This window comes from Chiloscyllium plagiosum, chromosome 7 (genome assembly GCF_004010195.1).
Source record: "Chiloscyllium plagiosum isolate BGI_BamShark_2017 chromosome 7, ASM401019v2, whole genome shotgun sequence".
NCBI lineage: Eukaryota > Metazoa > Chordata > Chondrichthyes > Orectolobiformes > Hemiscylliidae > Chiloscyllium > Chiloscyllium plagiosum.
In genome coordinates, this window is record NC_057716.1 from 43,537,944 (window position 1) to 43,549,755 (window position 11,812).

Genomic DNA, 11,812 nt, shown 5'->3' on the forward strand with positions numbered 1-11,812 from the left:
ATTAATATAATCGGCAAAATGCATCACCTCACACTTTTCTGTATTAAGTTCCATCTGTCACATGTTGTGAATTATAATGATTCTGGTCTTTTAGAATACTGTATATCCTCTTATTTTTGAATATAATTTTAGTTTAAGGAATATACCTTTTAGGTCATTGGTTATAAAACTCAGAATAGAAGAGAAAGAGAGCTATAAAACAGCAGGTGGGCTTACTTAGCTGGAGAACTGGAAACATGATGTCTGCATTCCTCAGTCATGGAGCCTAGAGGAATGTTTTTGTTTTGAAAAGTACACCCAAATTAATTTAAAATCATTCAGTAAACCAGACAGGCTGTCAAAAGCCATTTACTTTAGTAGATCAAAGAAGAAGTTTAGTTTAATCAGGCCAGAGAATTCTATGTTGTAATTGGGAGGATTGGAATTTAGGAAGGATCTCTGGTTTCAATCTATGTAAGCCCAGTAGATTTTGCTGGGAGGTGTTACCTTTCAGTTTTGAGCTCATGTGGCTTTCAGCTCACTTGAGAGAAGCTAGCCAAAATAAATTACAGTTAGACAGACCTGTGCTATAAGCAGCATAAAACATTAACTTCACCATTAAGAGTATGGAAGATGATGGAGGATTAAACTCAGTTTGAAATTTATGAGGAACAGAAGTTGGAAGATTATCTAGTTTGGAACTGTTGGGAGAATATACAGTGTGCTTCAGTGTCTTATTCTAAAAAAAACTAACCTGTAGTAAAGCTTGGAAGTATTGGAAAAGTATCCAGAACAAGGGATTAATGTGACCACAATCAAAGAGATGATAAAAGAAACTTTTACCTCTTGAGAACAGCTGGATCTTAGGAAAATCTGTGAGAGGACTGTGGAATTCTTATAGGTGGTTCCATTAAATTAAATAACTTTAAAACTAATATTTATTATAAGAAAACTCTTGCAGAAGGAGCAAGTAAACCGAGTGAGTAACGTATGTAGTTTTAAACTATATTGTTGAATTAATAGTGCTGTTTTCTTTAAGTTTTTATAGACATTAAAGTTTGTTTTCAACATTTCTGTTACTTTATCAAAAAAAATTAATCAAACACTATCTGCCCTTTATAAATTTACGCTGGCTCTCCTTAATTAACTTGAACCTTTCCAAGTGTGTGTTGATTTTTTTTCCCCTGATTATTGTTTCTAAAATCTAACAAACCACTGTTGTTGAACTGACTGATCTGTCATTACCAAGAATATCCTTACGTCCTTTTTTCTAATGCATAAATGCATGTGTTTGTTAATTCAGTTTGGGATTTAAATATCTGCCCCGATTGATGGCAGTCATCCTCCAAAGTAACATGGGCAGAAGGAAATGCTGCTTATCAATCAAAATGCAATAGCTCAGGTTATAGTTTACCTGATGTACTGGATCACACTCCAGCTCATAGAGAACAAAAGTAGTTGACTATGTGAGCTAACCGTTATGTTATGTGAGTAATATATGTGGTTGGACCTTACATTGAAGGTTTTCTGTTAGCACAAACATATCAAACTAAACAACAAAAACAATATTTGTGTTATATCTTTGACATCTTTTTGGACTGTTTTGCAAACTATAACTCGCATTAGGTATCCATGCTATAGTATTAAAAATGTGTTATCATGACATTGAAAGCTCAGCACTGGGTTGGGTTTCTCTATCAATAACACAATTTTTCATTAATAGCTTAACTTGCACAATGCTGTTTGTGAAGATATATCTGTAATGTTATATTTTTCTAAGGTACAGTATTTAATAATTGCTACAATCATGAACCAAGACTGCAAATTTATGTTACAGGCTATTTGGAGACCAGTTATCCTTTTAGTAGACACAATATGAGATCCTAGGGACTTGCTGAGAGAATAAAGCCACAATATTCGAATATTTTGAAGAAACAACATTTTTTTTCTAAATAACATTAGAACAATAATACAGCCTACAAAACATGTTCACCTTATATTCTAACACTCAGAATTAAAATACGGTAACTATGAATAACTGACTGATAGATATCCCACAACTCATAAACTAGCTAATGTGATCAAGCCATCCCATTGATTTCTCACCACCTTCCCTAGATGTTAAGCACACAGTGTGTCATCAAATCTCACTAAACTTCACAAGGGATTGCAATTCTTCACTTTTGCCGATCTGTCCTCAAATTTCTCTCTCAATAGCCATTCCATCTTGGACTGCCTAAAGGACCATTTCCATTCAGTTTGATCCCCCTCCTTTCTTGCGTCCATGTTTTCCTGAACTTTGGAAACTATACTCACAGGTCCAACTCGTGTGTTAGTTTTTCACCAACAACCAGTTTCACCAGGCTAGAACTACCCCTTTTCTTCCCTTGAGTTCTAATATAGCCCAGTTGCATCAAGTAAATGCATTTTTCATAGGCTTTTCAATCCCCTATGAGCTGTTGGTTGCACATGGCTTCTTCTGAGCCCCATAGTTCACATAAACGTTTGAAACTTTTGTCTGAGTCCTAACAGCACAGGTATTTTCATTATTTCTTGACTTTCACTGATTCCTCTACACAGACCCCATATAGTTCAGTTATGTTTCCCTCTCACTCTCACTTTTTTCCTTCTCTTTCTTCCAGTCTCCCTATATATCACCTTTGATTTCCTCTTTGGTGACCCTTGAACTGTCCTGAGGGACCTATTGAAAATCATGCAACTATACTCACTTCTATTTCTAGGCAACATTAAATATAACTAATATTCTGGGAACAGTCAAATGTATCAAGTATGCCCTGAATGTTAACTTTTCACAACAGTTGGCTTCTGCAGTACAATGAATCTTACAAAAAAGACTTCATTGCACTATTTACGAAAATAATTTTGCAAATGTTACATTAAAATATTAATTACCAGGTACAACTGCCTTATAGAATTAATTTAACCAATGTCTTACAACTTGTCTAACAGAATGTATTAGATGTTTGTCAATGTATTTAGGGGTTATTCATTTTGGGGTCAGAAAGAAAACATGGCATCATCAGCTTATTTAGTTACCTTTCCCAAATGATTCACTTCTGCATATCAAGCATCTTCTGCTGGGTTTTTGGTATTGTGACATGTTAATGGAAGCACTAATGTATTTGAGGACAATCTGTCTTTTCCATTCATTCATGTATATTAACAATTTTATTTAAATGTTGAACATTTTTGGATTCTTTTCAGTTGTCCAATATAAGGACCAGGCAAGATTGGTGATTGATGGGTCTTAAACAAATGCAAATGGCCATGGGGAAAGCAAACTACTGTGGTTGCAGGAAACGTGTAATGAAAACAGAAAATGCTGAAACCAGTTAGCAGGTCAGTCACCATTTCTAGACAGATAAGCAGAGAACTGCTGTAATTGTAATAAGTGGCTCCAGGAATGGAACATGCACAGAAGTGGGTTTGAGTATGCAACTTTGGGAAAGTTGGATTTCCTCTTTATTTTAAGAATAGGTAAAAATGAAAGAAGCCAACCAAAGCTACAGGCATGAATCTGAGCAAGCATGGGAGCAAATTCAGTTACTTACATATGAACATAGAATCCCTATAGTGTAGATGCAGCCCCCCCTCCCTGTAACACTGCATTTCCCATGGCTAATCTCTGGAATGCATGGGCAATTTAGCATTGCCAATCCACTTAATCTGTACAACCCTGGACACTATGGGCAATTTAGCATGGCTAACCCACCTAACCTGCACATCTTTGGATATAAAACAAGCACATGATTTAGCAGCAGTTTGAGGGCCATGTAGTCCCTCGAGCCTGCTCCAGAATTTAATAAGATAATGGCTGATCTGACTATAACTTTCAACTCCATATTTCTTATTACTACCCATAACTCTTCACCCCCTTGCTTAACAAGAGTCTATCTCTGTCTTAAAAATATTCAAAGAGTGCTTCTACTACCTATTAAGAAAAACTTGTCTAAAAGCTGTTGAAATCAAAATAGTGTTACACGAGCTATTGTTAGGTAAGTTGATCTTTGTGCAGTGCCATAATAGATCAATACTAAAGAGTAGTATGGAAGGAGGTTGAACCAAATTTCAAGCTGTAGCCATGATTACTGGAGGTGCCAGTGTGATGGCACTGCAGATGAAAGAGCCAAACATCCACCTCTTTGTTGACTTCAACTTGAGAAGATATATTATACTGGTCAGTACTAGGTCATTCAAAAATATTTGATGACTTCTTCACAGGTCTCTCAATTAAGGCTATTGATCACCTTTCATGCCTTATTTCATGCAGTACTTCTAAGAGCCTGGTTAAGGTTCTTTTATGGAGAAAGTGAGGACTGCAGATGCTGGAGATCAGAGCTGAAAAATGTGTTGCTGGAAAAGCGCAGCAGGTCAGGCAGCATGAAAGGAGCAGGGGAATCGACATTTCGGGCATAAGCCCTTTTATGCCCAAAACATCGATTCTCCTGCTCCTTTGATGCTGCCTGACCTGCTGTGCTCTTCCAGCACCACTAATCCAAAATCTGGTTTCCAGCATCTGCAGTCATTGTTTTTACCGTGCTGTGCTTTTCCAGCAACATATTTTTCAGCTAAGGTTCTTTTATGCAAACTTGTTACATTAGATCTAGTCAACCATTTATACATCGATTGTTTTGGACTGGTGTGCTAGCTTCCTTGAAAGAGAAGCTGCCACATGCCCTCAGTATCTGCCACAAGTTAGAGTATTTTTATCTGCATTTGTAATTGTCGATTTGAGACCATTTTCCTATCAAGTGAACATTATTAACATATCCATGTTCTGTGTGTCAGAATATATTCCTAAATTAATTTTTAAATTAAGCACCTGGCTGTCTTTAGCACAGTAGTGCCATTGCTGACTTTATCCCACAGGAAACAGAACCTGGAATCAGGTAGAATTCTAGAGTTTTCCTTTCATTTTACTGACCACAAAATCTAGACTAAGATGGTTATGCATCTGCGATAATGACACTAACATTGAACAATCAGCTACAGCACTGATTCTATCAAAAGTTGCTGTTCAATTCGAAGATTTTAAAATAATGGTTTCATTCTAGTTAACATTGATATCACTCAAAATTAATTGCTCTGTTCATCACAAATGTTTTGCTTGGTATACTGACATGTTTGTGAATGGTCTTTCCAGTTTCTGAAAAGATGACATGTCTAAACCAACATGACAATGAGACAAACATCTTGAAAAGCACATTGGCAGCAGACAATACAAATTTGATCACTTTACAGGGCAAATTTACACTGCAATGAATTTGATAAAAATTCACATGGATTTGATTTTTTATCTGATAATTTTTGTACCATTTTCCAATTTGTGTCATAGAACTAGAAATACTGACATAATGTTTGTTGTAAAACTGCATCTTTCAAACAAAAGATCAATTTTAAAATCACACCCAATTTACAATATGTGGCAATACATGGCAGCATAAGATAGATTGCATTTAGATGAAATAATAACTTTACCTTTCTTCCTCCTTTGAATAGAATTGAAATATCCACCAGAAAGGTGTACAATGATTCAGTATCGAACATACAGAAAGGAGAGAAACTGAGGTGGGAGTTGTGATATGTGTTGAAGCAGTTGCTCATAAATATGAAGACTCCTTTCTCACTTTTCCATGAAATCTCAGGACAAGATGTCTGTTTAGAATTTAGAATGAGTCTTGTTAACTGTCAATCATTATTAGCTGATGCATTTTCCATGGTCGCACTTTTCCTCTTAAATTGATATTGTGGCAAATTGTGCTGATGACTCCAAGATGAAAAGCTTTAACAAGTATGTTTATTTATTTCAGTAATACTCAAATGTACACTCTTAATCTTCATATTAGCCTCGGGTGACTGTGTGTGGAGTTTGCACATTCTCCCCGTGTCTGCATGGGTTTCCTCCGGGTGCTCCGATTTCCTCCCACAGTCCAAAGATGTGTTGGTCTGGTGAATTGGCCATGCTAAATTGCCCATAGTGTTAGGTGCATTAGTTAGAGGGAAATGAGTCTGGGTGGATTACTCTTTGGAGGGTCAATGTAGACTGGTTGGGCCGAAGGGCCTGTTTCCACACAGTAAGGAATCTAATATGAAAAAAAATATTTATTACAGAAGACATATGAAAAGCAATCCTGAAAGTTTCACCTACTGTGTACGTTTAAGCCATTGTTTTGCTTATCTGTCTGACCTGATGCAGGAGTAATCGGTGAGTTTGGCAAGATACAATGTTAAAGCAGTGTAGAATTAATCTAGTATCGCCATCAATTTACTCTTTGCTTGCGTGGACCAATATGTGTCACTCGTGGAAAATGCAAAAATAATTCAGTTTTCATTTACCAATTAATTCCACAAAATTTCACTTTATTTTCAATTAAAAGTACATCATAGAGTTTGCAGCCATTACACATTAGAATGTATTGTTCTATTCCTTTTATGGAATGTAGAATGAAATTGGATAAAAGGTTACTATTTCTGAAACTTGTGTCAAGTGGTCAACTTGAACATTGACACCAGAGGACAGCAGTCCTATAAAGGAGCCTGCCTTAATTACAGAGGTTATATAGTTAACACTACATTACAGTAATCTGAAAACTAATAATTCAAAAGTGATCATTCAAATTGATGTTCTTATAATAGAAGAGCATTGGATGATTCCAATTTAGCAACTGTGCCAGGAATCCATTAGTCCTTACCAAAACTGTGCCACCATTTGTGACTTGAGAACCTAGAGAAATCCTCAATGGACTTTGTTGTGGCACTTTTCCTGAGTCATAGTATTAAAATCCCCTATTTGACTTGACCTGTGGGGCAGGCAGGATGAAAATTCAAACTGTCCTAAAGGGTTTCTATTTTGAGAAATCCTGGTCGCATTTACAAATTTGTGAATGACACAAAAATAGTAGACCAAGTAACAAGTGTCAATGGAAGCATAAAATTATAGGGTTGTTGAAAAGCAACCGGAGAACTCAGGACCTGCATGGTGGCTTCAATTGATATAGGAATTGAAGGGAATAAAGTAATTTCTGAGTAGTCCTCTTTTTCAACATTGTTTCCTTATGTTAGGCACCATCTTATTATGGAAGCAGTGAAATAATCTTAAAAATTACACAACACCAGGTTGTGAATAATGTGAATGAGCACAATTGTGACAAATGGATCTAAGTGAAGATAAGAACATAAAGGACCTAAATACAAACGGGATTTCACAAAACTCCCCTGGCAGGATTCAAGGGCGATTTGGACTACTTATCTGGATATGTCATCAATGTCCACATCCCATGAAAGAATAAGTGAAAAAAAGTGATTGATGACATGTTAACTTTGGATACCCTTCATTTTATTCCAAGGATATTTTTGGTGTGATCCTGTCTTTGCCCTTCTTGTCTCTTGGTCTTTTACACTGAACCATGGCTTCGCGCCATGAATCTGGTGGCAATGCAGCTACTGCTGAGCTACAGCTTGTCTGAGACCAACCCCTTCAACCAGTCCTGGAGAATAACATTTGGTTCAACATCAACCACCTCAAGACCCTCAAACCAAACTTCCATTTCATTCTAGCCAAGGTTCATGAACTGGAGATTTCAGATGAAGTAATGAATTCACAAGTACATAAAACAGTAACATTTTTTACAATGTAATTTGAAACCACAGGTGTTCATATTTATTTTGTCGTCTACTTTGATCTATAATCTGTAAACAGAATATTACTTTGCTTCTTCACTGCTGTTTTATTTTTATTGGCGTCCAGGGTCATGTTAATTTTTAAGTGTCAAAATGGAGTCATATTAGAAAATAGTTCTACAGTGTTTCTCTGAGTTATCTATAACCTGTAATTTTCTCTCCATAACTTTGTCTGCATCCTGAGATTTGAAAGAATTAGGAGTTAACGTTCACAATAACAGTTCCCACACAAATTGCACTTCAATCCACAAAATATCACTGACATTCCAAAGCTACGTTCAAAATGTGGATCTACTCATTAGAAATAGAAGTGGAACTGTTCATGATAGATAAGTTATATTCAGTTAGATTTTCCAAAGTTCATAATTCCTTCGCTGCTATTTCCTCATCTATTTCCCCAGTGCATCACTCAGCGCTATACCTCTGAGTTTCTCTCATCTAGATGTACTGCAATATTTGTGATTGTGTGCAGAGTAAAAGTTGCCATAGCCCCAGAGGATCAGAGCACTGCCCTCATGTTAGAGAGAGATGACCAGTGCTGGTTTAACCTGAGAACTCAGGACCTGCATGGTGGCCTCAATCAATACAGGAATTAAACCCCGTAACTCTGCATCATAAACCTGTCATCCAGCCAACTCAGCTAACTGTCCCCAACACATGTTATCCAGCATCAGGTCTACACTATCAGATAAATGATGAATGAGCCAAATGTTTCTTCAAAATACCTTTCAACAGAAATTGCATTACAACACACTCATACCCACTTGCACAGTTGTGAAAGGTGAGTGAAATGGACAAGGGTACTTATATCTATTAGTGGCCTATTTACTTATTTTGTTTTATTCTAATTTTTTTTTATTAATTATGAGCAATGCCAAGAGATATTCTTTAAAAGTATGTCTATCAGGTACATTTGACTTTATCTCACCCAGTTTTTCAGAAATGAAGTAACAAAGGGCAATTCTGATCTGGTTGACTGCAATTTTAAATACAGACAGAAATTGCATCTGCCGAAGGCTGGCCAACATCCTTGTTAAATATGCAGATGAGGCTTTGATGACATAATAGGGGTCCAATCTACTACTTTAACCTGAGGCCTGCGCAGGGGAGTTGTCCTTCCAGAGCAAACCTTTCAGGAGCAAGAATCAATGGCAGAAGGTGAACAGTGAGTAAAGTTTTAAAAATTAATGTAATGTTTTCTTGAAGCCTAAGTTGAGTCACACCTTTGGCACAGAATTCAATGTATATGTGTTCCTTTAGCTGAAAGCATGCCAAGATTATTTCATGATTCAGACCTGGTGTTGTGTGATTTTTAAGATTATTTCACTGCTTCCATAATAAGATGGTGCCTAACATAAGGAAACAATGTTGAAAAAGAGGACTACTCAGAAATTACTTTATTCCCTTCAATTCCTATATCAATTGAAGCCACCATGCAGGTCCTGAGTTCTCAGGTTAAACCAGCACTGGTCATCTCTCTCTAATGTGAAGCAGCGCCCTCACCCTCTGGGGCTATGGCAACTTTTACTCTGCACACAATCACAAATATTGCAGTATGTCTAGATGAGAGAAAGTCAGAGGAATAGCTTTGAGTGACGCACTGGAGAAAATAGATGAGGCTGTGACGGAGTTATGAACTTTGGAAAATCTAACTGAATGTAACTTATCTATCATGAACAGTTCCACTTCTATTCCAAATAATTAAAAAAAAGAAAATGGAACTAGTTCCACACTAAGTGTGGTGAGACCTACATTTATGGCTGATAAAGTGATAGTGGGTAGGCTTTGAAGGGATACGGTTTATCTTGGCATCAAATAATGCAATTCCAAATAATTAAAAAAAAGAAAATGGAACTAGTTCCATCTTGCATTAACAACTGGAGAATCAATTTCTTGTTCACACAGTCATGTAAGTGTGGTGAGACCTACATTTATGGCTGATAAAGTGATAGTGGGTAGGCTTTGAAGGGATACGGTTTATCTTGGCATCAAATAATGCAATGGATCCTTGTAAAGTTTAGGGGTGAGAATGGAATGGTGAATGGAAACTAGCAAAATTGTCAATATTGTAGAGAAAAGGGTAGTTTTCCATGTTTCTTTATGATATTGGCAACAATAAAATAATAAGTCAGCCACTTTTCTTACTGCATAAACATTTGTTCTATACTTTGATTCAAAAATATAAGAAACATCCATCAAACATTAGCCTAATTTAAAAAGGCAAATTCTGAAAAACTTTAAAATGTTTATAAAATTACAGTTAAAGTATTTTCCAATTCTAATTTGTATTGAGATTTTGAACAAACTGGACTTCAATGCATGATTACAATGGGTAGAAGTGTCACTGGGCGGAATTTTGATCCAAACATCTAGTAAGTTAACTGGGCCTCCTGAAGGCCCTCACTATAAAGCTGCATTCATTTAAAGCAAATGTTTAGTGTCTGTACTGTTGTATGAACCAAGTGTTCTTGTTTAGATTACACTGGTACGTCTTCAGATTTTGCCACCTTCTCCAATACCAATAACATTTGGTGGCATAGACACCCACCCTGTTCTCCAATAGTTTTTCGAACTGGAGAAGCTCACCTTGATTTCCAGGCAGAAAATTTCAATGGGTGTGACAACTGATGAGCAATCATTTTGGGATATAGTGACCAGAAGATGGTTGCTTTAAACCAGTACTTGCAGAGCTTGTTTTCTACTATATCACCAAGACAATTCCTGCATTATGTTTACAGTTCAGAAATAGGATCTCAGACTTTAAATGATTTATGAGTTAATTGGTTCATTTGTTGTGTCAGAAAAATGAAATATTGTTGTAAATGAATTATAATTATCTGCTGCTTCTTAGAGACTTATTTCTTATAATTGGCACATAGAAATATCCACACGTTCAAATAATTTGGTTACAAAATAAAAGTTAAGTAAGCATTATTCCAGGATTAATCAACTGAGAAATAAGAAACTCTTGATTTCCAAATAAGGTGTGAACATGCCTTTGGGTGGGATTCATCTCTGTACCATGATTTATATCCTTTCAAACATCCAAATTTGTTTATTTATAAAATGTCTAGCTTTACAAATATTCTGCAAGTAGAAGCATGAACACTTTTTTTTGATTAACCAACATAGAAATACAAAGAGTTGTCACAAAATCCAACCAGTTCATTTACCTTCTTGGTGAATTGTCTTGGGAACGTTTACTCATCGTATTCTTGCGTTCCTTCCATCCCTTTACCTTCATCCTCCTATCCAATCTAACCTTAAACATTAACACAATTCTACTTCAACCTCATATCCTTAAAGTGAATTCATAACTCCCTGTCAAGAATTGATCATCTTCAAGAAGCAGAGGAGCAGTTACAAAAACAAAAATATGTTTTTAAAATATAAATTGCACACTAGCAGCATTATAAGAGATCATTTAATAACAATGGTATTTATATTCCTCTTCTGATAAAGCAATATAATACATATTGTAAATTATATAGTATCACTTATTGAAAATATGACAGAAAAATAAAAACAACCACAATAATATTCTGTTAAGCTTACAAAACAAACATCATGGGGTAAAATTAATGTTTTGGAGATAGTGAGAACTGCAGTTGCTGGAGATTCATTTCAAAATAGTGATGGAAAGGATAGACCAGATCTAAAAGTTGAAGTTCTAAATTGGAGAAAGGCCAATTTTGACGGTATTAGGCAAGAACTTTTGAAAGCTGATTGGAGGCAGATGTTCGCAGGTAAAGGGACGGCTGGAAAATGGGAAGCCTTCAGAAATGAGATAACAACGATCCAGAGAAAGTATATTCCTGTCAGGGTGAAAGGAAAGGCTGGTAGGTATAGGGAATGCTGGATGACTAAAGAAATTGAGGCTTGGTTAAGAAAAAGGAAGCATGTGTCAGGTATAGGCAGGATAGATCGAGTGAATCCTTAGAAGAGTAAAAAGGCAGTGGGAGTATACTTAAGAGGGAAATCAGGAGGGCAAAACGGGGACATGAGATAGCTTTGGCAAATAGAATTAAGGAGAATCCAAAGAGTTTTTACAAATATATTAAGGACAAAAGGGTAACTAGGGAGAGAATAGAGCCCTTCAAAGATCAGCAAGGCGGTCTTTGTGTGGAGCCAC

General features: G+C 36.2%; 1 protein-coding gene across 1 annotated transcript in view; it reads left to right on the plus strand.

Annotated features, from left to right (window-relative positions):
- Positions 1-8,785: 8,785 nt before the first annotated feature.
- Positions 8,786-11,812, plus strand: part of LOC122551515 (dual 3',5'-cyclic-AMP and -GMP phosphodiesterase 11A-like) — a 420,047-nt gene continuing 417,020 nt past the window's right edge. Inside the window, exon 1 of the mRNA XM_043693532.1 lies at positions 8,786-8,845. The gene's annotated coding sequence lies outside the window, so the exon portion shown is untranslated. The remainder of the gene's footprint in view (positions 8,846-11,812) is intronic.